Source organism: Pezoporus wallicus, unplaced genomic scaffold, assembly GCF_028554395.1.
Source record: "Pezoporus wallicus isolate ANWC-B61680 ecotype Strahan unplaced genomic scaffold, APGP_CSIRO_Pwel_v1 contig_7505, whole genome shotgun sequence".
Lineage (NCBI taxonomy): Eukaryota > Metazoa > Chordata > Aves > Psittaciformes > Psittacidae > Pezoporus > Pezoporus wallicus.
In genome coordinates this window covers 1,606,327-1,633,311 of record NW_026638908.1, presented here as the reverse complement: position 1 = coordinate 1,633,311, position 26,985 = coordinate 1,606,327, and the positions used below count along the sequence as shown (strand labels likewise).

The window sequence follows — 26,985 nt, the reverse complement described above, 5'->3', positions numbered from 1 at the left end:
AGATGGCCATGGCAGGGCTGCACTCCTCCCGATATGGCCAGCTGAAACAGCCTGTGATTAAACGGAAAACTGGAATAAAACCATAACTCTAGAAAAGACCTGTGTATTTCATTGCCATCATTGCCTTATAACCCACTATTGCCAATTTCCCAAGAATTCCCAAGAATTAGGGATAAAAAAAAAATCATAATAGTAAAACAAGACGCAGTCTTTCACAAAGAGGCATAATCTGATTAAGGTTGTTCTCCCATTCATCGGGCTGTCGAGACGCTCAGCTCCCGCTCCCTCCTCCCAGCGGCACGCCGACGGGGGACACGCAGCGGGGCTCCGAGCAACGGCAACGCTCTGGCGACAGCAGCGGCTGGCCGCGACCCCACCATGAGCTGGCCACCCCTCCTCTTCGTCCTCCTCCTTCCACCTCGCTTCTCTTCACGGACAGCCAGGGGCAGCTCCGACACGGCCCCGCCGGGCTCCACGGACCGCCCGAAGCGGCTGCCACTGACTGGAGGCAACGGCCGAACACTGCCCTGTCCGCCACCCCGGCCAGCAGGCTCTGAGGGGCAGCCTCGCCCGCCCCGCCTCCCCCTCCGTCCGCCAATCAGAGAGGCGACGTCTGCCGGCCGTGGCTCGCCATAGGCCAGCGGAGACGCCAGTCTGGGGCCAGCCCCGCGGAGGGGCGCGGCGGGCAGGGGGAGGTGGCTGCCGGCTCCGTGCGGGAGAGCGGGGCCGGGCGGCGGCGGTGGCGCTGCGGTTGCGCCATCTGTCAGGAGCCCCGGTGGGAGGGAGCGCCAGAGCCGCGCTCACCCGGGCGGAGCGGAGAGGAAGCGAGGCGGCGGCGGCGGCAGCACCGCGGAGAGTCCGTGCGAGCTCATCCCTACCCAGGCTGCGGCTCTGCCCCCGCACGAAACCGGAGCCTCCGCCCCCGGCCGGGGCTCGGCGCAGCGAGTCTGCCCGCGGGGAGAGGCAGTAGCGCCCCTCGCTGCGGGCGGGCGGGCGGAGGCAGCCGGCGGAGGAGCGAGAGAAGGAGGATGTGAGTGCGGCGGCGCCGCCCCGGCCCCGCGTTGCGCTGAGCAGAGCTGCCTCAGGTAACGGAGGGGCCGGAGCCCGGCGCGCCGCCGCCCTGGGGGGAGCAGAAGCGGGAGGATGGATGGATGACGGATGGATGGATGGATGGATGGATGGGTACATAGATGGAGGGGTGGATGGATGCTGCAGCACGTTCGTTTCCTTTGTGCACCCGGGCAGTGATGGGGTGCGGAGGCTCCTGGGGAGGGGAGGCGGCCGCACTGCTGCGGGTATCCCCCACTCACACACTCCCGAAGCTCTGCCGGGAGCCGCCGGCCGCGGCCTGCAGCGCGAGGAGGACCGGGGGCAGCGGCGGGGACCGCGGTGCGGGGCTGGGGCAGGCGGGCGCTGAGCCCCTGCGTGCCCGATGATCGCCCGTGTCCGTGTCCCCCACCCCGCCGGCCGTGGAGAGGGGAGGGGACACAGCACAGGGCTGTAGTTGTTGTCGCCGAACTGCGAAAAAGGGGAGGGGGGCGATAAATAAAAAGACCTTCTCTCCTTCTGAAATAAATCGTATAGGATTTGATCGTCTGTGACAAAGGCCTCTTTCAGGGAAGAAAGAAGGGACGCACAAAATGCCCAAGGGTGGTAGGATGTGAAAAGAGTCTTGTTTCTTGTCTTTCCCCTAGAGCCTCTCTGTTCCTCCCCAGATGAAGCCGCTGAGCTGGTGCCAGTTCCTTTCCAGCCACATTTTAGATTAGCGAGAGATACCAAATACCACACCATGGGTGCCAGCATTTTGCTGTGTCTGCAGACCTATAGTGTACTCGTAGCCCGACCTCCTTAATAACGCTCAGTTTGGTCTCTCCTTCCTCGGCAACTAGCCTTATTTCTGCCCTGTGTGGATTTTGCATGTGTGTGAGCGCTAGGAGATGGCCGGGGATCACTTTGTGAAAACAAAACCATGATATCTTGGTCTGTTCAGCGATGGTGGGGAGGGCAAGGCTGAGTTGGTGCTGGAGGAGAAGGTTTAGGCTGAGTGGAAAGCAATCCTCTGCAGTTGTGCATCAATCACTCTGATATGCTCTGATTCCTGAAATGCTAAATAACAAGTGGGAAAGGACCAGGTTTTCGAAATGCATACAACAGGACTGGGAACGCCTTTGAGACCTTGTCATTTTCCTCCTTGTATACAACCTCCTTAACTCCCACATCCTTCCCTCCACCATCCCTGCAGCTGTAACACTTTCCAGCATCTCCCCTCACCCTCCTCCGACCCATTTTTTTTTCTTTTTTCTCCCCTTTTTTCTTTTTTTTTCCTCGATATCTTTTTAACTAGCGCTTTGTGGCCAAAGCTTAGAACAATTGCAGGTGAAGATCTGTTTGTTTATGTGCTGGTGGAGGAAGTGTTTTCATTAGGCTTGACTTGTCTGATCTCCCATGAGGAGGAACAGTAAGCTAAAGGGACACTGTCAACTTGAAATCCGGAGAATGTGCATGATGAATGGAGCACTGTGTCCAATATTACACCCACCGTTGAGCTCCCTGCTGGAGCTCTGTGGTTTTTATAAGCCTGTCTTCTGACTGTGTGGGTTTGTCATGCAGTGAAGGAGTAAAAACACACTTCAAACAAAGTTCTGTTAAGTGAACAAAGGAGGCCAGAAGACAAATACCAGGGAGGGAAGGCAGCATCTCCAACTTCTCAGTTATATTTATTACAACCACTGCTTGGCCCAGTTGGAAACTGGAAGGGGGAGGAGCTCATTTTCACACTTGGACATTTAGTTAGTATCAGTAAAGTCGAAAGGTTATTAACTTTCCCCCAGTGATACAACAGTTTCCAGCACCCTGATGTATGTGCTTGGAAAACTGGTAATGCTTGATGAGTATGAGTAGTTTGGTGCCTTTCCACAATTTTTTAAGAACAATTTTAAGATGGGAGACTCTTTGAAAAAAAGAATAGGGTCCTTCTTGAGCCTCTTTTCACGCCGCAAAGCTATGATTTTGATGAAAAAAGAGACAGGAAGATTGCGTAATTCTGTATTTTGTTGGTGGTAGTACGCTTCAGATTTCTCTTATTTTGTCAAAATGTTCACATGCTTCCTAGAGGGTGCCTGTAAGCCCGCCGCTTCTCCACCTCTAACAAATTACTGTCTTATCTACATGGCTCATCTTTGGCAAAAATAAGAATTTCCAATATGAGGTTGTCTAATGGTAGGCCACTGGCTGTGATGTTTTGCAGTTTATGCTTCGGGCATGTTGTTTCAGAAATTCTGTGTTGCCCGCTGGTGTAAGATGTAGTGGCATGAAATAGCAGTTAAGTATACAGCCCTGAACAGACTTCCCTGGAAATCTTTTTGATGTTGAATAAATGCGTGTCTTCAGTGAGGGATAAACAACTTTGGTGTATGGGCATGGCAGTCAGTGTAAGGCAAGAGTGAAGAAGCTGGTACTGTAAAGTTGCTTATTAATCATTTGCATTTTAAGTATCTTTAAAGTTAGGACCCGTTCACTAATTTCAATTTCATTTGAGTAAGATAAAACATTGCTGAGGAGCTAGTTATTTTTGAGATACTATACTAGATTTCACAACCTGTTTATGTGAAATCCCTGAATAGCATCATTCAAAATGCGTAAGTGGAGTCTGATACTGGCCTCTGTGGCCACTGGCCCCATGGCTTAGTTTAATTAAGCTGAATATAATAATCTGCACATGTCACGGTCTGCGCTGGATTTACAGTGTAATAAAATTGGGGCTAGAAAAGTGGAAATCGTCCGGTGCCTTTGTGATGATTTAACATTGTAATATGGTACATCTACAACATCATATATTTAGTTGTGTTTAAGGAAGGCTTTAAAGCTCTTGGCCACTTTACACCTGATTGCTTTTATTTAACCAGCATCTTCACTTTACTGTCTTGCTTCATTGTAGTGCTTTTACTTCAGGGAGAGAAAGAGTTGTACACATGTGTTTTTCCCTTCCTCCTTCTCTCTGGGGCATGCATTAATATTTGATTCAAACTTGTTCTGTAAAGTTCTGCTTAATTCAGTTTGGGCACTACTTTGAATGTATAATAATGGCGTTTGTTTGTGTCATGGACAGCACTTTGTAATTTGCTTTATGGGCAGGTCTGCTGCTGGCAGTGTGTATTGTCAAAGTGACCTTTCTTTGAGAGGGAGGAAACCAATAACTCCTGTCCCTTCCCCACCCTGCAGCTCCCACAGAATTGTCTCACAAGTAATTTTGACCCATTACTCCAAAATCAGGACTTGAACCAACAAATCTAATTCACCCTAGCTGTCTCATGGAAATCCATCATTTAAGGCCTCCTTTGGTGTCAAAAAACTTACAAATCTGTGTCATGCAAGTCTGTGGTTTACTTGGGGTGAAGCCCACAAAACGATATGCATGTTTTTAGCGTGGAGCATTCTGAGGCCTTGCTACCAGGGTGGTTATGACCCCTGTAGATTTCACACGCCTCAGTAAGGGACAGGACGTAGCTGCTGCCTGTGCTGTGCTGAACACCTCAGCTGTGCACCTCAGAGCCACACTCCCAGTGGTCCCATGTGCCAAGGAAAATGCTGCCAGGACCACCCAATGCAAGGGGCCTCAGATGGAGGTGAACCGCCAGTGCTGCATCTGCTTGTGTCCTGAGTGTTTCACTTGGTACCCCAGTGGCTTGCTTTTAGAGACTAAAAGCCCTAACCTGCTTTTGATAGGATCATAATAATAATAAACAAATAAAGAAAAAAAATTAATGAGAAAGAAAAAAGAAAAACTTTGTATTTCAATAAGTGACAAGTGGTTTCATGCTGGTAAGCTGCCTCTCAGTTTGAGAGTGGTCAAGTAAAACCTGTCTGCAGGAAATGTCCTTGAACCCTGAAACTAGAAACAGGCCTGGCCTAATGGGAGCTTGCAGCCAAGGAGAAGTGTCCCATGGTTCTCTTTTTCACTGGCCACAGGAAAACAATGACATTTTGAAAAGGATTTTTGGAACTTGCCTTCGCTTGGAATGGGAAACAAAACTGAAACATATCAGCACTTATACTGGGGTAACTGAAAAATAAAATTACTTCAACTCAATCAAAACATGCCACCTCATGTTGCTTGTGACTGTTTTGAGCGGTAACTTGTGATGACAGCAAGGATTTCAACTCAAAATATGAGCTCCTGTTTGGAACAAAATAGAACCTTTGACACCTTGACTTTTTATTGAAGTATAAAATCAGCAACAGTTTTACAGAGCTTTTAGATATGGATAGAAATTTCTTGCAGAAGATGACTGTCAGATTTTTCCTGACCAGCTCTATTCCTTGTATACCATGAATTTGAATAAACGTTTTTCATCTGAGAAAGCCATCAAAAGCTAGCCTGGCAATATCAGCTGGTTAGATGGCCTTAGTGAAATGGTTTTTCCAACAGCAGAGGGGACAGCAAATGAATTTTTAATTTGCTGTCCTTCCCAAAATGCAGTTCTATTCCTTCTATCAAAGGCACCTCAATTTGAATGGATCTACTCATGTTGTTCGTGACAGGGTGATATGAGGTTACCCTACCTTTTCCAGCTCAGCTTCTCCTGATTCAGGGAATTCTTGCATCTCTGAAAGTTGCTTGTTCAACACTATAATTTTCTAGAGTATCTGTGAGTAATAAGTCCTACTTGATTAAACCAGTAACCTAAATTTTTAGGGAAGTTAGTTGATGTTCTTCACGTTAAGTCATGGTTTAATATGCTGAGCTATACAAGGCAGTTGTGATGTGTTTTGATGGGAGCAGGGAAAGTCACCCCCTCTATGCTTTATTATTTGATATTGCTGGGGGTTTTAGGAGGCAGCAATGACTGGATGACTTTTCTAGCCCAGGGAAATTCTTTGTCCCATCTTGCTTTAGATACCCTGTGGCTACAACCAGAAAGGATTGACGTTGAAAAGTGGCTGTTGAAGTGATGTGCTGAGTGCTTTTAAGTATGAAGCAGCCCAGCCAGAGCTCCTCAAAGGAGCCAGAGCTACTTTTAATAGTATCAGATCCTGTGCTGTGAAAGCTGTTACTGGGCTTTCCCCAAAACCCATGGTCCTGTGGTGAGGGGCACTACCAGCAGCCAGCCCTGAACAAGGGCTCTGCCTTGCATAGTATGCTTTGCTTCACGGCTCTTGTGGTGACCTGGGAAGGAGCTTCCTCAGTTCTCGATGCTGCCTTGCAGCAGAGCATGAGAGCTCTAAAAGACATAAACATCTAAAGCCTTAAGGGTTGTAACAATTTATTTGAACCTGAAATTGAGACCTTATGTTTCAGGCAAAGTGTACCATCAGTACTGAAACTTACAGAAGCACTTGAAAAAATGTTGTTTTATTCACTAAAACTATGTCATTTGCAGTGGTGAGTTTGTAAAGTGTTCTGAAGCTGAAAGTGATGGTAGTGGCACCAGCACAACATACGAAGCAGAGAAGTAGCTGGGGTGGAAGGACTTTGAATAGACCAAGGGAAGAACTAGCTGAAGCAGGCAGAGGAAGCTGCTTGTGTGTGTGAGTGAGGACATTTGCTTTAATAGTGGTGTTTGGCACCACTTAAACTTGCATATAACTCTTAGCAATTTTTGGAGGAGGAAACCTCAAAAGATTGGCTTGACTTGGATGAAGTATCTTCTGTTTGAAATTGTCCTTTTCCTCTTGACTCCAGCTTTCCCATGTTAAGAGATTTTACCAAAATACTTCTCAAACCTTTTTGTTATGGTCCAAGATGAAAACATTATTGCCAGATAACTTTTATCTTGTCAGGCCTCAGTTTGCTGTGCGAATCCATATAGAAGTTAAACAGGGTATGAGAATAAAGAGTAATATTAAATGCCCATTCAGTTTTCTTTAAGAAAATCTTTTTTGTTCCATTGAAGTTCTCTAATGACTGTATGTGGTGGTTCCTAGCACCCCTTTGGTTTAAATTTCTATTATTTTATCTGTGTGGTTTTGTGTGTGTGTGTGGGGGGGGGTGTGTTTTGTTTTGTTATTATTATTTTAAGCAAATAAAATTTAGAATTCATTTGAAGGCTTTTTGTTGTCTTAATAAAGACCTGCCAACCTCCCTTGTTTTTAGAACAACCTGTGTGTGAAAGAGCATTTTGCATAACGTTGATCTTTGACTTGCAGCTGTACCACTTACAAAAGAGGCAGCTCTGAAGGTTTTCCTGGCATGATTTAGGAATATCATGCAGTTCCTATCTTGGCTTCTGATATTATTATACAGATAATTGTTGATTTTTTTTTTTAATCCCTTCCCTCCCTCCCCCTCCTCCCAAATATGTTGTTTTCTTCCCTTTGTGCCTGACCTTTAAACTGCAGAATTGCTCTGGGGATTGTAATTGAAGTTGATGCTATTGCCCAAAAATAATTGGGAAGACTTGTTGCTGCTTAGTTCAGAAGTTCTCCAAGCCAGAAGCCGCAACAGCATGCTGTGTTGCAGCATCATGCTGGGAGATGAAAGCGTTGGGCACCTAGCTGAAGCTCAGATTAGTGATGACGTTGGTGAATGACCTTGTTTCGGCTCTGGGCCGTCAGTGAGGTGCACAGTAATAACGCTCATGGACTTTTTCTTTCTCTTTTTAGCCCTTATGAACTTCACAATTATGTTAACAAGGGCTGTAGCTATCTCTGTATCGGCCAAAATCCTGCAACTCTGGGGGCTGTGTTAACTTTCAAGAAATAATGAAAAGTATCACTTCTCCACAGAAGTCCTTTTCCTTCTTCTGTGACAGCTTAATCCCATTCCTGGTCATTTTTTAGGATTTAGCATAAGACCAGCTGATAACCCTGTTTCGGAGATGTCGATGATTGTGTCCTACACCCAGCTGCTTTCACCCCTGAGGGAGAAGAGAGCAGGTGTAAGAGAAAGAAGCTCTCAAATCATTAAAAGAAAGAATATTTGTTCCTGGGACTGGTTTTTTCTTTGTGAATGCCTCTAACTAGGAAGCAATGATAATTTTTTTTCCAGGAGAAAAAAAAAGGCAAGCATCTCTAAGACTTGTAATGAAAACCCTTATTGTTTGAGTGGGCAACTAGACTGTTTCTTGTCTTAAACTATATGTAAGTGCTCAGTGTTGATTTTTAATGGTGGAGGATTTTTTTTATAGTGAGGTTAACGACCTCTTACACTTTCAGACCTTTCTGTGAACAGCTCCTCTTGCATGCTGTCACTGTATGCTAATGATATTTGAAAAGAGGTGACAACTGAATAATAAGATTAAAGAGGGGAAGCCCACATCCAGTCAGATTTTTGTCTGCAGACCAGCAAAAACGCCAGTTCTGTTGCACCTCTGCCTTCCTGGAAAGTAACTGAAAATTCCTAAGTTTCCTTCTGTGGTTTGGCTGTGAGTTAGCCAATAGATTATGAAATTTCTGGTCATTATCACTCTGGGCAGCATTTGAATTGGTGATTTCAGCAAGAGACATTCCAGGTCCATTTCAAAATTCATGGATAATGTGCTGTTTCCACCCTTCAAGAATGAATAAAATGATGTAAAGCTAATTCTTTGAAAAGCACAGTATCTGAGGTCATTTTAGTTTTCATTAAAAACCTTTAGCTGAATGTGCATGCCTTTTGTTTCAGATATTAAGTTATTCAGGTGTCTGAATGGTGAGCGATCTTATATTCGTAACACCTCAAGCTTTGGACTGGTGAGGAGGAGTAGCAACTGGATTCTTATTTTTATTATTTAATTCCCTTTTTTATTTTATTCAGAAAGACTGAGGCAAACTGCCATTAAAAGAAAAAAAAAAAACGTGTTTAATTAAACCCATTTTATTAGCTGCAATCACTGCTGAGAAAATTTGTAAGCCCATCAACATAAAGTTGGCATAAGGTCAGCATACAGCAGCTAGCAAACTGAAGAGCCAGATTTAACTCTTGGTGTTAATAGGCTGTATGCTCTCAAGAAACTACACATCACATTGGTTTCAATTTCTTTTGACCACCTCTCTAGGAGTTTCCCTCTTGTAGGAAATGTAGCGAACCCAAAAATTCGTCTGAGAAAAAAGCTGCTAAATATTGTGACCTTGTGGAAACATCCCTTACATCTGAAGGTCAAAAATGAGCTTTTTTGCACTGGGGGAGGTAGAAGACAAGCATTGACTGTTTTTCTTGCTTAGGGCAGCATTACCGGACATGCTTTAAAACTGCAGAACTCCTTGTCCTAATGTTCAAGTGGGCCTGCCAAAAAGGAACAAATAGGGTTGTGGACAAAGTGCTCAGGGAAGACCGTGTCCCTTTTCTTCCCTCTCCTCAGTCACTGCAGGCAGGATGGAGAGAGAATTGGTATGCATTACTTCATGACTTGTCATTCAGAATGATTTGCTGCCATTCCTGTAAAAGGTTAAAAACCTTTTGTTTACATGCTTTTATTGAAAACTGAGGGCTTCCTCTGGCATCAGTGTGATTCAGTGACTTCTTTAAGGATAGGGTGACCTTGTCTCTGCTCTTGCTATGTTTTCAGCAGGTCTTAATTTGAACTGTTGTAAAGTTACATTGTTTGGGTTTCTGTTTCCTCCCCATGCATAGAATCATAGAATAGAATCATAGAATAGTTAGGGTTTGAAAGGACCTTAAGATCATCCAGTTCCAACCCCCCTGCCATGGGCAGGGACACCTCACACTAAACCATGTCACCCAAGGCTCTGTCCAACCTGGCCTTGAACACCACCAGGGATGGAGCATTCACAGCTCCCTGGGCAACCCATTCCAGTGCCTCACCACCCTCACAGTAAAGAACTTCTTCCTTATAACCAACCTAAACTTCCCCTGTTTAAGTTTTAACCCGTTACCCCTTGTCCTGTCACTACAGTCCCTAATGAAGAGTCCCTCCCCAGCATCCCTATAGGCCCCCTTCAGATACTGGAAGGCTGCCATGAGGTCTCCACATAGCCTTCTCTTCTCCAAGCTGAACAGCCCCAACTTTCTCATCCTATCTTCATACAGGAGGTGCTCCAGTCCCCTGATCATCCTCATGGCCCTCCTTTGGACTTGTTCCAACAGCTCCATGTCCTTCTTATGTTGAAAACACCAGAACTGCGCACAATACTCCGAAAGAGTTAGTTTTGTTTTATGAAGCTGTCTGTATAGGTGTAGGTATTAAATAAGTCAGCCAGATTTTGCTTTTGTAGTGAACTCCTCCACAATTTGCCATGTAAGTTTGTGTGTTACAAAAGACAGTTTTCATCCTTTTAGGGCTAATGTGGCACAGTGAGACTGTGCCAAGAATAATCTGTACCTGAATGTGATGGTGGGTCAAAAAAGCACTGCTTTGTGTTTACCTCCTTGAGTAGAACAGGCCTCAGACTGGAGATGTGTCCACATGGCACTATGTGGAGGTGGACGGAAGAGCTTGCGTGTGAGAGTCAAGATAGCCCCAGCAGCCCAGGAGGAATGTCCTGCTAATGTGCCTGCACTGCTTCCAGGACCACCATGATGTGTTCACAGCTGGTGTGAGTGTATCTGTGCAGCAATATGTGGTGCTGTAGAGGCTGTACTTTACCTTTTGACAGAAAAAAAAGAAGAGACATGCAAGCAATGACCTGAAAGAGTGGATTAACTAGATGAATGTTTTGTTATTTTCTTTGTTCGTTCTTTACATTACCTGCCCCACTGAAGAAAGGTGATTATGTTGTTCAGGAGCTCTGATAACAGCTACCAACAAGCTTTAAAATGATAGGGTGCTGTAATTGTATGCAGCGTTTATTTTCAGTCTTTCTTAAAGGAGGATGTGATCACCATTCAAATTGTATCACCATGTGAATGAGGGAGTACTTCTTGATGAGCCAGTTGTTTCCAAAGTAAACTGATTTAGAGCTTGCTGTCTCAAATTTCATTCAAATGGTTAATATGTTTCTGTAGATTTTTTTAGTGCCACTGGACCATTGTTAACACTCTCTTCCAAAAGTGAAATAACACTGATCTTAAGTGAGCAACTCTGCAAGGGAAGTAAGATCTGTGTTTGCCAATAATGTAGTCACCCCAAATTGCGATAGTAAGCATGTCTTCTGCAGTCAGCAATACATTGCCACTGTGGTGCATAATTTCTGAGAAAATACCTAGAAGATGGTAGTCAAACCACATGATGTAGGTTTACTTTATGATTGTTGGTATGGGAACTTGCTGAACCTGTGTATATGGTGAAAAGTACATAGCTTTGTGCTCTTTCACATCACAGTTTAAATCTGGAGTGGGGGGAACCAGTAGTTTTCTTTGAAGGAATAATCACCTGCAGTTTTTTGCCTTTTTTTTATTCCCCCAATCATACTGTTGGGTTTTTTTTCTATATCTTTCTCTTAAGCTTTCCCTAAAGCTAACAGACTTCTCTTCTAAAAGTACTTTTTAATGAAGTACTTTCTTCTGTTAAACTACTTTTTATTAGTCCTTCTAACTTTGCTAAGGAGTTCTTCTTTTAAAATTTAAACAGGAGAATCTAGGTTTGAAGGGACCTCTGGAAATCATCTGCTTGCACAGAACAGGGCTAATCTCAAAGCCGGGTCTAACTTCAAAGTCAGGGCCTCATCCAGTTGGCTTTTGAGTATCTCCCAGGATGGATTGAAAAAACCCATCTCTCTTGATCTTTCCTTCATAAATCAAGTGCTGCAGCATCTTGGTGGCCATCCACTGGACTCACTCCAGTATGTCAATCTTTCTTTTCCCAGGACTCCCAAAACCAGACCAAGTACTCCAGATGTGGTCTCACAAATGCTGCATAGAGAGGAATAATTACTTCTCTCCACCTGCTGGCTAATTAAATTGCTTATTTGGTGCCAGATCTTCAGTTGCTGTCAATTGTCTTCACTTCTCTCAAGCTGGAGGGATGGAAATTCTCCCTTTCAGGGGAATACTTGTAAGCTTCTCTGTTACCTCAAAAGAGCCGGAACAGAGATGGCCCTTTGCTTTAATTGTCTGAAGTAGATGACCAAACCAGGATTTACATACACAAAACTGCAAAGGTTTCCATTTCGCTGTAGTGATTTTTTGCACCAGACTTTCATGCTGCATACAGCAATATAACCTGAAGTAGTAAGATTGTATCACAGTGATTATTTTGGTAAAACAGTGAAGCAAATGCATAGGAAACAACATGTGAAAGAGATGCATTGTGTGTATTCTGTTTGTTTTCCTAGCAGTACTTTAGCTATTAGCTAAGTTACCCACTTTAAATTTAGTGTTTGGTAGCAAATAATGAGGATTTAAATAACAGGCATGCCACCCAGATGAACCTCAGGAGCTGTGAGACAGTAACGTGTGCTTAATATTTTAAACGCAGGCATTTCTTCACCATTAGATTTCTGAGACTGTCACTGGAAGTTGTGCTATTGTAGGTGACTGAAATACATGTGACTAGCTACAGTCTGTGCTTTTTAAGGCTTTAATCTTTTTACACAATTTTATTTTTATTTTTTTAATATTTTTTCAAGGACACACCAAAGTTTTATGTTAATGGATCAAGTACGTAAATTAATATTTGCCTGAAAAAAAAAAACAGAAAAATTGGAACACAGGAGAAGCCCACAACCATCACCAAACCTGTGCATGTGGGACTTGTCCTGCAGTTGCTGCTGCTTTGAGAAGCAAGAGTCTCATCTCACATCCCCTAGCTTAGATATTGTCACGCCTCAGAAGGCATAGGTCTTCTACATGCGTACACCTGCTTTAATATCTAAGATACTACTATTTAGCTTAGGGAGTTCTAGCTCCTCAAAAGCTGTGGTGAGCTAAGCACCTGGCATGTTGAGTGGACAGTGTCTGCTGCTCAGTCAAATGATGGCAAAGGGAGATGGCTGGGCTGAGTGGTTGCTGTGTCTCAGGGACCTCCTGGGTATCATGGTAAAAACAAAGAAAGAAGCCTTAAAACCCCAGAGGGTGTAAAAGGAAGCATTGGTAGAGAGGCTTGAGCTGAGAAGTTGGACAAGGGAGGGGAATTGTCAGGCTTCCCTCACCCTCTTCAGTATCTGATCTTACCAGGGAACTTCTTAAAAATCTCTCTTCCTACACTGGCAGTTGCCACCACTGTTTTCCTCCTGTGATTTTCCTTTGGGTATTTGTTCTAGCTCTGTGGCACTGACTGTGGCCACCAGAGGCTCTTTTAGAGGTCTTTCTTTCACCTGGTGTGTTACCATAACCCTGCTTACAGCAATCCTCTCTTCATGCTGCTTACCTCAGACTTCTCTGTTGCTCACCTTCCTTGCCTTGCCTTGCCCACAGATCCTCTCATAAACAAATGAGCTGTTTATCCTTGAGCTAATGGGTGTTCACAATGCTCCAATCATAATGCTGCAGAAGTGCTTATATTCACGGTGATTAAAAAATAAAAAAGTGGATTATTTTTTGCCCTGCCCCGAGAATTAGTTGTGCATTTTCACTCCATGTAGTTATCACCGTAGGTTGAGTTGATCTGGGCTCTGAGGTAAGAAGCTTCTCCTGGTACAGAAGTGAACCTTGAGCTATACAGCTCATTCAGGCTACCCAGGCATCATTGCATAGCAGAAGGACAGTATGCAATAGCTATGCCAAAGTGGAGGCTTACTACTAAACTGGTCTCTGTATTATGTAGATAAATGTGGAGTTTTGCATGTTGACAGTAATAAATGCACCCCCTTCCAGATCCGTCAGGGACCTTCCCCGGTCCTATTGGTCTATTGGCTACTATTGGCAGTGCTGGAGAACAGCTCACACCATGGCTGCTCAGGTGAGGTTGAACATTTCGGGAGCGTGCATACTTTTATTTATTTGCTATTATTTTAGTCAGAAGCTGGGGTCTCTTGGTGCTGTATGTAAGCTTTCATAGGGGAGATGGTGAGAGTTGAAAGCATTTTAAATTTTTGTTCCAGTTTTGATTTATGTCGTGCAAAAAGCTCACCAGCTTTCTGATGTTTGGTGGCAGCTTGAGTAAAATAGTTTCAGTGGGAAGATGAGGGGGATGCATATCAACTCGTACTAAATATTTGTTTAAACAGGTTATGCAAGATAACTTCAGTTATAGTTAGCAAACTAGAAAAGTTACAAAAGGTGTCCTTCTTCAAAGAGTGTAAAGTATATTGTTTTGGTAGAAACTCTAGGAGATGAGGTAACAGCACTGAGCACAGGAAATCAGTACCTCCTCCAAGACAATGTCAGCACCTTCTGTCTGCTGCGTCCTGTCCCTGACTGCTCTTCTGAGTAAAATTTGGATGGTGGCAGGACTGGAAGCAAATGTTATCAACCCCAGATATTTAAATGCTGCAGTGATTTTGGAGGAGAAGAGGGGGCTAGAATTTGCTGAAGGTGTTACATGGATTCATTGGACCACCAAAGTCCAACAAAGGCTAGTGGAAGCTGATGCTGAAGATCTGAAAGGTTGCTGTCTTTTTCTCATGGAATAAATGTGTGTGTGCTTGTTAACTTTCTAATTAAATCTAAGATATTAAAATCACACTGGAGATCAGTTCCACCAGTGTGATGCAGGTGTTTTTGACATATGTAGTTTGATTGCCCTGCCTGGAAGACGTTAGAGTAGATATGTGGCTAATGTAGCTGTTTTGAAATTGCTGGTACATAGATGGGTGTAATCAGGAGGCTGATCCTAAAAATGTTCTCAGTTCTGTTCTTCTGTTAATGTTGGTAGATGTTTCTAAGCAATGCACTGACTTCTTTGTATATTATTTTTAATGTCTCTGATGAAAAAAAAAAGAAATAAAGAAGCAAAGGCCTCTATAAAAGGAGTGGTAAGAACTGGGGCATTGCTCAGTAGGAGGCACTTGAGGCCATCCCGGTTTGCTGTTTGGGAAGAATAAGTAATTTAAAACCACTTTCTCTCCTCTGTTTTGCAATAGTGCAAGCATTAGCTGTGCTGCCCAGACAAACAAGCCCACCCACTCCCCTCCACCAGCCAAATATCATACCCTTCTGAAGATGCGGGTGCCTTGCAGGGTAGCTGACCTTGAGCTGTTCAAGCACACCCACTGCCTGTGTGCAATACATGTATGAACCAAAAATGTCAGAAATGGGCCTTTTATGTTGTAGATGTGAGTCCGATTATTTTTATTCTTTTTTTGTCATTGTCTCATGACTTTATTCTCTGACAAGCTTGTGATAGCTTACTGCTTGGAAAGCAGCTCCTTAGCTTTTGACCTTTAGCACATCAGGTATTGCTTGCTGTTTTAAGGTGATGCCTTATTCTCTGTTGTAGGAATTTCCAAGTGCTAATCTTGTCAAGAATTACTTTTTAGCAGCTAAAAACCAATTATCACATTTGCTAGAGGCAAAACAAGAGATACAATGTATTAAAAAAAGGAGGATGGTTGGGGGGGGATCTCAAATAACTTACCCTGTAAATCTTAATTTTGCAAGTTACCTTTGCTAATGCACTTAAATCTGAGTATGTGCCACATGCTAAGACTAGAGGTTTAGTATATGCCATTGCCTGTATATGTAGATACTGGTTTTAAACAGTTTTTCCTTTGGGTTTTGGGGGTAGTGGGAGAATGTGTTAAAGAAAGAATCTGACCCCTTTTAGAATCAAGGGGAGAAAGACCTGGATAATAATTTTTACTAGTTAGTAGTGGCTGAGTCCTGAAAAAAAACCCCAGCATAAACCTTCTTGGCAGTAGTTCTTGATGTTTATTTCCTTTTTTTTCCTTTACCTGATGTTCTCAAGAAACTGCTAACCTAATTTTGACATTCTTATGAGACCTCATTTCTGATGAGTTTCCAGAATTCCCAAAATAAATTTTGAGTTCCTGGTTGGCACCTGTGGGTTGGGTTTCTTTGCTTCAGTTTTTTAATACCATTTAATTTTTTCCCTTCTTTACAAACTTGCTTTCTTTAGGAAGAATATTTATCAAATAAATGAAGCTTAATACTATGAAGTAGAATAAATTCTTCAGGTCTACATAACGAATACTTGAAGATTTAGGCCACTTTTATGGCTTTCTGAAACTGTACCTGCAGTCTACTCTCTCTCTTGCTGTAGTGTGAAAGACCACACAATACGGTTGGCTGTATATTGCAAAATTTGAAAAGTATGAAAGGGTATAGTGTGTGTGATGGTTAATATAGAAAGGAAATAAATGGTAAAGGCATGGATTACTTTATATTCTGGATTTCCTGCAGGAATAAGCCTTACACAGTTTTTTCACTTGTCCCTTAAATTTGAAGCCTTTTGATCTCTCAGTGTAAATTTGAAGACTGCTGTGAGTGATCTTCATGACCTATTTCTTTTCAGGAGAGGCAGGTATGCGGAGGAGACACTATGCTTTTAACCCTCCTGAAGGGACAGTCAAACTCGGTGCTTATGGATGTCAGACAATTAGAGTGCTGCAAAACTGAGTGAGCACGTCTGTTTTGCTCAACTAGCCACAGCTCTTCTCTCATCTCTTTAGGATGTCAGGAGATACAAAAGAAACGGATAGGTGAAAGGGAAGGCTCCCTTGGGTCCAAGCAACTAGAAAGTGAAGGGGCAGAAGAGGTGGATTCATTGGTAAGAAACGAAGCTTCATTGGCCCAATGACTACTCCTTGGTATTTACATTCAGTGACCCTTACTCCTAGGAAGTTCAAAACTGTGGCCACTTGATACCTGACACAACTTTTTTTTTTTCCCTTAAATGCAGAATCTTTGTCAGTAGACTTATTTATCAGGCTTTTATAGAGCAAAAGTAACCCAAGCCACTTGAACTCACAATGCTCAATAGAGGATTTTAAAATCTGATGGCCAGTTTGCCTTCTAGGCATACCCAGCAATCTCCCAGACTTTCTCTACCAGCCAGTCACAGCATTTTAGTGACATGACTTGACTGCATCTGTGTCTGAGTAATGTTCCTCCTGAAGTCTGTCAGAAAAATATTTGCCTAGTGTGTAACCAGAAATAATGCCTTACTATATTTAAATTCATGTGGGTAATACCCATAATATGCAAATCTCTTCTTCTTAGAACAGGGATTTTTAACATCCTAAGAATGAAATTTCATTTGTATCTCTTTCATTCTGCAGTCCCGTAACTGTCTGCCTGGTCCGTTTAAGGTCCTGCCAGTCTGATTATCAGTGACAATTATGGGAACTACTTGGTATAAGAGAAATTTGGGGCTAAAAGGAGGAGAAAGGGGAGAACACAAAACTTTTCATTCTCTTTCTAGGCTGAGGTTTCTATCTTTGTGTTTTAACGTAGCCTTTTCCTCTGAGAGTATCAGGCTCTGACTGTTCATATTTGTTTTGTGTTCTATGAACAGCAAAGGTACCAATCAACATGCTGCTTTTTTCTGTGCTGCTTCTGCTTTTATTGGACTCCTTCAAGATGAATGCATCCTCTAGAGAAAAAGAAGGAAGGAGGAGTGGGGGGAGAGGAAGAAACCTATTGCTAAATCTATTTTTGGGAGGTGAGAAACTTAGTGTTTCTTGGGAGTTCCTGTTAAACACTGGATGAGTTGTCAGGGTTGTTTTTTGTTTTTGTTTTTGTTTTTTTTTGTGGTAAGCATCCTACATCGGTTTTCATTGTGTGGGACTGGACAAATTGTGCCACTTTGGCTTAATTTGATATTTTCTTTTATTAAACTCATACAGTGAAAGGGATTTATCTGCCCATGTGAGGGCTGTACTGGATATATTCAACATTTGACAATGCTTTTTTTTTTTTTTTAATGTGATACTGCTCTGGGGCTTGTCCTTCTGCTGAAGGCTTCCGCTTTCAAAGACGTGATGAAGTAGTGCTTTTCTGCACAGAGCTCTGAGTTGGAGCCTTGTAGTTACATTGAGGCATGCTTTGTGTTGATTTTACTCTTCCTGTTAACTACCCGAGTCTGTGAGAGAGCAGAAAGGATGTCTCTGCCCATTGCAGGCTGCTCAAGCCTGGGCAGTTTGCTTAGACTGGGGTGTTGGCCCTGCTCATGGTGAAAAGGGCAAAGCAGGGTGTGAGTGTCTGTCTGTCCATACTGCTGTTGCTGGAGTATCTGTGCTGACATTTCAGTGTAAAGGCATCCTGACAGCTGTAGGCTAGCAAAGCTGCACTTACAACTTACAGCTTATTTAGGTGCTTACATTGTGGACATCGTCCCTCGCCGCAGAGATGATGTGCACCCTAAGCTCCAGTAGGTCCAGCTGCGGCTACTCACAGCTCGTTTATGTATTTGTGTTGGCGGCTAATACATGTTCAGCCCAGAGAAGCTGCGGGTGCTCCATGCCTGGAAATGTTCAAGGCCAGGTTGGACGCGGTTTGGAGCAACCTGGTCTAGTGGAAGGTGTCCCTGCCCATGGCAGGGGGGGTGGAACTGGGTGATCTTTAAGGTCCCTACCACCCTAACACATTCTATGATTCTATGTCCAGAGCAGACGAATTCTCAGCTACTTCAGAGAGTTAGGATCTTGCAGTTGAAATAGCTCTGCTGCTTTTTGAGGCTTGCTATATTCCTCATAAAAGAGAGTGAAGTGGTTGGAGATATGTTACTCCTAAAGTATTGCCAGTGCTTATATACTAATAACCTGCTGCTTCTGTAAGGGAAATTGTTTCTCCTAAGCACTGGTATAATAAAGAATAGTCTTTTATTGCCAGCTCAGTTGCAAACATGTGCCCAGAGCTTTCTGTCTGCTGTTAGAGCATGTACATCAATAGTATTCAGTAATAGGTGCTAAATGGGAGGAGTGTCTGCCTATAATCTCTACCAAGTATCTCACTTGGTTTTTTTTCAGTGTCTGTATCCAGTACTGCCATAACATGTATGTATTTAAATTAGCATTGACTCAGGATAGGTCTTAAACCACAAAGCACACAGACATGATGAAATAAGGGCGGGTGGGTATGAGGTGAGATTTTATGCATCTGGTTTTTCTGAGAACAGCTTCAGAGAGTGGTACGAGGTTGTGCATCGTAGAAATTTTGGATGAGGAGGGATCTTAAATCACTCCTGCCCTAACAGTACAAGTTAGAACATAGTTAACGCAGGTCATTACTGAATCCCAGATAGTTCAAAGAAAGAGCATCTCCAAAATGTGCAACTGCTCTCTTCTACACTTCAGTTATTGGAGAACTTCTAATATCCAGCTGACATTGGTATTCGTACAGAGCATCTCTATTATCTTCAGTGTATATGGAGAAACAGAAGACTAGAAGGCCACAGGTCCTGAAAACCTGTTATTCCTGACTACATTACTTATGTGAATAAAATATGCTGTCATTTTGTGCAAAACATTGCCTCTTTGTAAAAGTCTTTTCCATCTTTCAGGGCTGCTCTTGTACTGTTTTCCAGTTCTCTCTAACTTTTAATCAACTTGACCAATTCCTCTAGCCTCTCAGCATAGGCCATGGCAGAGAAAAGACTTTCAAGGTGGTTGACAAAGAAGTCAGCTGATTACAGAGTCTGATTTGTCTGATCTGAAGGTAATTGGACTGACGATTTGAGGACTTAGGCTCTTCCCTTCTGCTGGTAGCAACAACCCAAGAAATCTGTTGATAAATAAAGTGCTGTGTACGCCCCTGCCCTCCCTCTCAATTCTGGTTAGCACAGAGGTAAAAGCAGCATGAAGTTTCCAGCTTCTCTCTGAGCTTCAAAAGAAGAGGCTGTGCATCAGCCTGCTGATTAATCACAGTACTTGTGTGAGCAAAATTTCTCAGGGGATGAGGAAGGTTTGCTTTTAGCAATCTCAAAATAGCCTCATTTCAAAGAACATTTCCATGATTTTTTTGTTATTTTTTTTTCCCCTAAGTCAAGGTTGCAGTAAGTGCTTGCAACATTAGTGTGTGTGCACTACAGTTTGGGTTTTAGTTGCATGATGTGATCCTGGGCTTTTCAGCTGAGAAGATCCTTTCTTCCTTCAGTGCATCCAGGAGCAGACCGAGACAATAATGGGAGAGCTTGGCTCCTGCCAAATCACAGCTTCATCAGTCAGAGGAGCTGGGGGGTGCCACATCAAAGAGGTGGGGAAGTTTGTGGGAAGGAAAAGGCAAGGATCTGCCAAGCATACACCGTTATGAAAAGTGGCTTATTTTGCTGTGCAGCCGTGCTAATAGACTGAGGAGTTACTGGGGAAGCGTTGAGTACGTGGATCTGCAAGAGGTCAATAGACTCATTGCTGTGAGTGCAGTGAATAGTCAGGCCTTGGTTGTCTCAAACTGGGCACCTAAATAAAGAGCACTTTTGAATTTATTTTCTCTTTGTCATAAAGTGCCAATAAAACTCCTGGTGTTATTAAAAAATGCACCCTTTGTGAGGGAAAATTCAGGCGCTGCGCAGTGCAGGGACCCATGAGTGAACTGGTTGTGTTTTTAGAGCAGGCTGGGAAGAGTATTCAGTGAAATGATAGTGAATGTCAAAAAGAAAAAAAAACCCACAGTATTAAATGACCACATTGAATAAGCACCAGACATTTTAGGTACTGAAGGAGACTGTGCTCTTATAGAAAACTTGGTGTGATCATGTAATTAAGAACTGCATCACAGTGAAGTCATGGGCAGATTGGGGGAGAGCAGACAAATGAAAACAGCAAAACCAGTAACAGCTCTGGAATGTCTATTGTTTGTGTGTGTAATTTCATAACCTTAACATTTTTGTCAGACAAATGTGTGTAACGAACCTTTGAATATGGGTCTGCAGCGAGATGGGGAAAGAAGAAAGCAAAAGAAAGGAGTGAATCTCTATATTGTTCAGATATGAAGCAGCACACTCAATAACTGGAGCAGTCTCACTACTAAGTGGTGTTACAAGTCGGCACATGTGAACCACACAAATTTGCTGTTGCCTGCAGTGCGTGTGGCAAAGATGACAAATCAGCCTTTGTGTGAGCGAGAAACCAGAAAGACACAATGCAGAATGGAAATTTGGTGCTGCTGGAACCTTAGGCATTGCAGGTTCTTCATCTCTTCGTTCCTGTGAGTGGGACGGTGTTGTATGCACTGGGGGGAAATGGCCTGAGCCCCAGGTCGGCTTTCTGAGGCACCCGAGTGGGGTAGAGGCAGTATATTTTACCCTGGGAGGAAGTCTGGCACTCTGGAGGATCTTGCAACTCAGGCTTCTATTTTTGTGAGTATCTGGCTCATACCTTATGGTTTGGGGTGACCAAAGTGTCTTTTTTTCTCTTTTTTGTGAAAACTAATAATTAGGAATCTGGTCTGTACCTTTCCAAGAGCTCAGTTACAGAATGTGAAGCAGCTCTCCAATGCACATATATTAAACCTTGCTGTCTTTTACAGGTAACACAGAGCAGAGTCAGAGCATAAACAAGTGATCCCGTGTCTGTCAACACTGTTACTCTGTTTTATTTTAAACCTAATTATGCTTGAAAGGTGTAGGGGAAATGGAGAACTTGATTTTGTCACTTATCAGCACAATCTTAATTAACCATCGCCACCCCTTTTCATGCATTTCTGTGAAGAGCTGCAGTCCTATGATCTCACTTCCCCCATCTCATTTGACAGTTAATACTCTCAGGTTAATTTCTCTTGACCTTATAATCTAGTCTATCTTCTGTTTAAAAATAAGTTGCAAAACACTTCACCAAACTGTTTGGAGGGCCCACCCCTGCATGTCAAAACACAAACTCATCAAGTCGTCATTGTCCTTTTCTGACTGTCAACAGGAGACTTCAGGGAAATACATAAATCTCTGGAGTGCTTGCAATGGGGGTGATACTATGAAATGCACTTGTGCCGCTAAAAGAGATTATAGGATGCGCAGAAGACATGAAGGAAGAAACTATATATGACTTGCTAAATGAGGTGTTTATAAATGAACCCTTTGTTAAATGTGAGCAGACATTTTCTCACCATTTGTATGGACAGTGCAAGGAAATATAAAGCAGTCAATGAACAGCTGGTAATGTGGCAGTCAGAAATCTTATAAATATGAATAAACCAGAAATATTCTTTTTGGTTTCCTGAAAACTTCTGGTTTTCAGTGTTATGATGAGTTTTTAAATTGAACATGACAGGCTTGAAAAATTTCAGATAGAGTTCTGAAAAGTTGTTTTATTAATTTTTTCCCCTTTTGTTTTATTTTGTTGCTACCTTCTTGTTTTTTAGAAGGAAAGGGGAAAGGATTGCTGAAGAAGGTTAAGAGAGAGGAGATCTTGTTTGGTGATTGACTTATTTGAGGTAAAAATAAATTTAAAGCCACAAAATAGCATTTGATTCGTATAATCCCTGGCGTGCTTGTATAAGCTGCTTATGAATTATAATTAAAACAAAAAGCAAAAAAAATCCCCAAAAGCCCTTATTCAGAAGTATTTTGACACTTGATGAAACACTTTAAGGAATCTAAAAAGAAAAAAAACCCAACCATTTGCTGTTCCCATTAACATCATTGTATTAATAAAAGCTGGTTCGGTGCCCATACTGCATGTCCCCAACACAATGCTGATGACATTTTGAGAGAGGTGGGTAAACATTTATACTGTGCTCTGAGAAAAGGTTACATGAAAGCCTTTTGATGCAACTTGAATTCACAATTTTGTTTTTGCTTCTTTAAACAGAAAAAAAAAAAAAACAAAACCAAACAGGTCAGGTGTGTCTGTGACAGGTTTTCTTCTTTGGGCTTAATGGAACAAAGTAAACCAGGTCACAAGTGTTTTATGTATATCAAACGGGTTTTGTATCATTGCTTCCAGACTTAAATATATGTCTGTTTATTTAGGAATATACTCATATCCTTTAACATACAAATAGTATGAGGCTCTACAAAATGTGATTCTGCTTGTGGTGTAACTTTAAGAAAAATGCATTTGTAATCCAGGCGTACATTTAACTTACTGCATTGGAAGGGGCACATCCTGTGACTGGTTTCCTGCAGTCTCCAGCGGACAGTAGTCTTTTCCATTGTCATTTTTTCTGTTCATGTAAAATAGAGATTATCTTCCGTCTGCCATTTCCTCTTCTCCTTCCCTCTTTGTCTCTTTCTGGGGGAAGGGGAAAATAAATTCTCCCTCTGGCTTGTGCAGATGTTAGCACTGCAGGGAGCTTCTCTCACGTCAGCTGCTGGAAGCATTTCCCAAATGGACCATACTATCCCTTGGTCTTATTCTGTCTTTTTGCTTGGTTTACTTAAGATTGTGCTGGTTTTGCACTGACAAATTTACTTCATGGCAATAATGTGTGTTTGAGGAGAAGTAATCATTTTGTGATTAATTTTTGAGCATGCATCAGTTAAAACAGCATGCAAAGGAAAAATTATTCAATTAAAAAAATGTATGAAATACAGTTCTAGTCCACTTCCCTCAGAGTCCACTCCCCAAAATCACTGCAACCCAGACTAGTTGGAGTGTCTGAACACTGTTCTGTTGGAGAGGTCAGGGAGCAAACTGGAGTGAAAACCATGATGACTTACTTTGTGTTCAGGGAAAAAGTGATGATAGTGTAATGGTCTTGGGAGATGTAGCTTGTGCTGTTAAATCTCAAGAAAAAGTAGTATTTATCCACAAATCGAGGGATTTAGTGCCAGCCACAAGTCCTAAAATAGCCAGTACCTGCAGGTTTTTGTTCCACTTTATTCTTCCTGTGCTTACTTGCAAGTAAGTTGCATTTTAGTAATATATCTCCTGATCTTTAGAGCTCATGGAAAGCTGACATAGTAAGTAGAAGGCTTCATACTTGCTAATGAAGTGGACAGTAAAGGGACTGTGAGCCTGCTGAAGTCAGCAGTGAGGAAGAACGTGCTGTTTCTTGCAAACAAAATGATGTTTAAGTGGATGTGCATTGTAGGCTTTGAAAGGAGAGAAGAAATTCAGATTTACTGATAAAGGCATACTAGAAATTGTATGTTTGCAATATTTCCTTTTCTGTGCTGGTTTCCTCTCCTCCTTTCTGGATGTTGTTTATTTGTTTGGAAATAAAATGTGTTTCTCTACTTGGGATGAGCTGATCTTGTCTGGGAGAGCAGAGCTGCAGCCAGCCCTTTCTTTTTTGAAGAAAGGTATAATTCTGGTGGAGTGCTGCTCCTCTAAGGTAAAGGAGAAAGGGTATGGGGGGAGCAGAGGTGCCCGGAACTGCTCTCAAGCACAGTGTGCAGGCAGCAGATCACAAGAAAACCTGGGAGTTTAAGCAGGTGTCTGTTGGAACGTGGGTGAGGAAGAGAATACGGGGGGGGGGGGGGGGGGGGGGCATTGTTGTGGGGTTTTTGCCGGGAGGGAGGTGCTGGAGACAGAAAACTCAGCCAGGACAAGAAAGAGTCTACGGAAGACAGAAATGGTGAAGCTAAAGCAAAAAACCTAGCCCTGAAATGAGCAAAACTGCACAGTACTGTAAAATACAGATGAGTGTAGATGGAAGCCAAGAAACCAAAAGAAGTTTTTAAAAAAACACTAGAGATGCTGTAAGTTCATTGACCAGAAAGCTGTTCAGTTGTGTTATTATAAAACACAGTACTATGCATTTTCATATTTCAGAATCTGTCTGCTCAGGATGTGACAGGACGGAGCTTTTTTTTCTTAACCTGGGTTGCCCTTAGGGAGTGGGATAATGGTTTTGCATTGTCCCAGTCTGGTGAGAGAGTGGTGAAGATGCTGAAATATGGAAATGTTGAACCAAGCTGACACAACAGCTCAGAACAACAAGCATGGAAGTGGCTGTAGACAGAAGCAGGATACAAACCTTTGAAGAGGGATTGAGCTGGGGAGAGGGTAAGCTGGAGGGAGGTTAATGACTTGTTCACGTTGTAAGTCTGTTTGGCAACATATTCCTACACATACCATTGTTTTATGAAGCACATATGTTTGCAGTGTGAATACTTGCACGTGCGTTGACAAATACGCTTGATTAAGAAGGCTAGGAGAGTTGGCAGCAGAAGTCTCAACTGGTGGGAGAAAAGATGAGAGGTTTTGGTTGGGAGCTGCAGATGGTATGTGGCACAGGGAGCAGAAGCTGCTGTAAAAGGGATTTTTTTCTGGGGTCTGCCTGTGAAAGTAAAATTAAGATAAATAAAAAAAAAAAAAGGAGGGAAAGGTACTTTGGTGAGGTGTGAAGAAATATCTGAGTTCAGGCCCAGAAGTCAGATGAGACTTGCTCAAGCTGTTGTAGTGGTTTTTCAAGACAAGTTACTGGAAATAATGACAAGCAGGTGGAGTGGGATGGAGATTCTCTGTGTGGGGAGCAGGAGACAGCCTCTTTTCTTGAGTTGTCTGGAAGACAGCAGCTTTCCAGGGAATGGGAAAGGTCCTGGACTTACTTACTGGGGCTGTGGTTTACAGGGACAAGGAATTTGATTAAGCTAATAGGAGACATACTTTAAGTCTCAGTTTCACAAACCAACGCATAAGCAATTTCTGAGGAATCAGACCCCACTGAAGAAGGCCAGAGTCATCTCTCATGTCCAACTGAAGTAATGAGGACACTTTGGATTCCAAGGTGGTTTTGCCAACCACAGTGATGGTGGAGCTGTTGTGTGAGTCTCCCTCTGTGAGAAGGACAAAGTTACCTCAAGGTGAAAAGCACGTTATGCTTGGCTGAACCAGAACTGCAGGCTTGATGCCGTGATGATTTACACAGGAGTTACTCAGGATAAGAAAATATGGTAACCTCTCTGTCTGTTGGTCCATACATACACATGGTAAAATGTCAAAACACTTCTGCATATTTTTAACTAGCTTGGTGTGAGGGATGTACTGGCTTAAGATTCTCATGTTTGTTCTCAATTGCTTCATGGTTTTTTTAGTTTCTTGGATTAACTTCTGGAGGGATGAGTTTTTGCATTTTTGGGGGCTTTTTGAAAGGCTGTGGTCTGCAGCAGAGTGGAGCGGGCAGCGAACAGTGGCAGGGGATGGGAGACAACTGTAGATGGACTTAGCCATACAAGCAAGCATCTGCACATCTCCATTAGGAAAGCAAGCGTAATGGCAGTAAACCACTTCCCTTTAATCCATTTCTCTATGCCTTTATCTGAAGATAAAATTTTAAATCCAAAGTACTGAATAAAAGAGTTGCATAAAGGGCAGCTATTGCCATCCCCTGGAGCATAATGTTCAACTCAATAGGAAGTACTTTGGCAAACCTGTAAATCACAGTGAAGAAATAGAACAAATGTTCAAAAATGCTCTTAATTAACTTGCATTATCAGTAACTGCACTGAGTTGGTTTCTCATTTAAATTTTCAATCTAGAGCTCCTTCTGACTGGAGTATTTCATTACTGCTGTGATTTAGCCTTTGCAATTGGGACACTTCAAAAGTGATGGGCTTTCCTATCTAAGAAAAAGCTGCACCAAGTTCTGGCTTTAAAGCTTAAAATTCATTCTGATATAAATGAGAAAAGTGTAGCTTTGCTGTGAATCTTACTTTTTTGAGAAAGATGGGAGGTTTTCATATTTATTTAGACAGTGATGTTTTAAAATTTGCATACAGTTATTTGAAAGTCCACCTTTTGTTGCTGCAAATGTCATTTTTAGTTCTAAATGAAAAATGATAAATACTTTTCCAGGATTCTGGAGCTCAAGGATTAGTGCGGTTGAACTAGTTAAATGTTAAATCTATTCAAAGTAAAACTGCATAGAGACTCAAATGTTCTTGCATGCAAGTAAATCCTTTTTATATTGAGTCTGGTTTTCGGAAGACGTAACTGCTCTGCCAGCTTGTTCTGTACAGATAAGTTATGTTATAGGCACTCTATTTTAGGGTGCTATATTTGCTTTTCGCATTAATCCTAAACTGAGATTGCAGTTTGATTCTGCTTTGTATTAAAATGAGAGTCAGCCTTTTAGAATGGAAGGGAAGATGCTGTAGAATGCAGTGTATTTTATACATAGACTTTGTATTCTTGATGGGTACTAACAGAAGTTTCTCAAGAAAATTGCATGGACCGTGATAGAAGTTTAAATACTTCTCTCATCTCCTTCAAGTAAATATCACTTAGGACTTCATCTGAAAGAGTCTTCAGTAGGCCTTAGTTGACTTTGGTTACATCTGAGAGTTGAAAGTATTGCACATCCAAACACCATCTTTTTGTACCACTAAGTGCTGTTGAAGCGTGTGCTTATCAAATGACTGAGAAGTCTTAATCCTGTCCCTTGATTTA

The 26,985-nt window shown here is 42.5% G+C and overlaps 1 protein-coding gene across 3 annotated transcripts in view; it reads left to right on the top strand.

The window, feature by feature from the left end:
- The first annotated feature begins 890 nt into the window (after positions 1 to 890).
- The window catches only part of FYN (FYN proto-oncogene, Src family tyrosine kinase), a 143,106-nt gene continuing 117,011 nt past the window's right edge, over positions 891 to 26,985 (top strand). For all 3 annotated transcript variants that reach the window (XM_057413258.1, XM_057413259.1, XM_057413256.1), the window contains exon 1: positions 891 to 1,085. The gene's annotated coding sequence lies outside the window, so the exon portion shown is untranslated. The remainder of the gene's footprint in view (positions 1,086 to 26,985) is intronic.